The sequence below is a fragment of the Tasmannia lanceolata genome, unplaced genomic scaffold (assembly GCF_043159265.1).
Source record: "Tasmannia lanceolata isolate RefF3 unplaced genomic scaffold, GAP_Taslan_0.1 ptg000265l, whole genome shotgun sequence".
NCBI lineage: Eukaryota > Viridiplantae > Streptophyta > Magnoliopsida > Canellales > Winteraceae > Tasmannia > Tasmannia lanceolata.
The window spans coordinates 50,598-52,500 of record NW_027518940.1 but is presented as its reverse complement, the minus strand read 5'-3'; positions in this window follow the sequence as shown (position 1 = coordinate 52,500).

Here is a 1,903-nt window from a genome sequence, read left to right as displayed (position 1 = left end):
TTGGTTGCCACTGGTGGTTAGGCTGGTTGGTTGCGCAAACCCTATAGGAGGGTGGCATGCTGGTGGGCGTTTTTGCCCGGATAGGCACTAGAATGTGCAGATTTTGGGCGTTTTTGCCTGGATAGGCTAAGGAATGGGCATGCTTTGGGCGTTTTTGCCCGGATAGGCACCGGAATGCTTGGCCTTGGCTTGTCCTAGCAAGGCATTGCTGGGTTGGGCTCCCTTGGCCTTTTGGGCGCCTTGGACGATGTCTTGCGAAGACCATGGGCACAAGGCCATGGCATATGGTGAGGAAAGGACCACGGTTGCCAAGGTTAGGCACCGGAATGCTTGGCCTTGGCTTGCCCTAGCAGGGCATTGCTGGGTTGGGCTCCCTTGGCCTTTTGGGCGCCTTGGACGATGTCTTGCGAAGACCATGGGCACAAGGCCATGGCATATGGTGAGGAAAGGACCACGGTTGCCAAGGTTAGGCACCGGAATGCTTGGCCTTGGCTTGCCAAAGCAGGGCATTGCTGGGTTGGGCTCCCTTGGCCTTCCGGGCGCCTTGGACACTGTCTTGGGAAGACCATGGGCACAAGGCCATGGCATATGGTGGGGAATGGACCACGGTTGCCAAGGCTAGGCATATAGAGAGGAATCGCATTTTTGCCCGGATAGGCACCGAAATGCTTGGCCTTGGCTTGCCATAGCAGGGCATTGCTGGGTTGGGCTCCCTTGGCCTTCCGGGGGCCTTGGACGCTGTCTTGGGAAGACCATGGGCACAAGGCCATGGCATATAGTGAGGAATGGACCACGGTTGGCAAGGCTAGGCATATAGAGAGGAATGGACCACGGTTGCCAAGGTTGCGCAAGTTTTGGGCATTTTTTGCCCGGATATGCCCAAGTATGCCCCGATAGGCCCGTTACGCCCCGGTATGAACGCGTATGCCCGGATAGACTCGGTATGCCTTGGGATACATGCGTATGCCCCGATAGGCTTGGTACGCCCCGATATGCGCACGTGTGCCCCAGTAGGGCTCGGTATGCCCCGGTATGTACGCGTGTGCCCCGATAGGCCCGGTATGCCCCGATATGCACACGTGTGCCCCAATAGGGGTCGGTATGCCCCGGTAGGTACGCGTGTGCCCCGTAATGCACGTTTCGCAGATCTCCCCGCATGTCCCGCCCCTATATGTAATACTTACTTACTTACTTACTTTCTTTCTTGCTTGCTTGCTTGCTTGCAATGGTTGGGAGTGCCCGGCATGCCCCGCTGCAGAGACCAAGGGCGCAATGACTTGGCACCGCGGATGCCGGGACTCCGGCACTTCCCGTGGCACTGATGGTTGGTTCCAAAGACAAAAGGCCGTGCAAGGCCACCGCACCGCGGATGATTTTGCTCGTGCTGGCGCCGTTGTGTGGCCAAAGAACATGCGCGAATGCTCGTGTCGGAAGGGTTGGTGTCCTGGCCCCGCGGGTGTCACGAATGCTCGGTTGCGAAGACCATGGGACCAGAGCCATGGCACGTCGGATGATGGCTCCAGCTGGCGCCCCGGCACTTTCTGTGGCATTGATGCTCGGTTTCAAAGACAAACGTGCGCAGGGCCAGGGGACCGCGGATGACTGCTCGTGCTGGCCCCGTTGGGCGGCATTGATGGTCGGTTGCAAAGAAAATGCGCGATTGCTCGTGTCGGGGCCTGGCAAGCCAAGGCCAAGCGAGCCATGGCAACGCGGATGATGGCTCCAGCTGGCGCCCCGGCACTTTCTGTGGCATTGATGCTCGGTTTCGAAGACAAACGTGCGCAGGGCCAGGGGACCGCGGAGGACTGCTCGTGCTGGCCCCGTTGGGCGGCATTGATGGTGTGTTGCAGAGAGCATGTGCGATTGCAAGTGTCGGCCGGGTTTGGGTTCCCTTGGGCTTTCG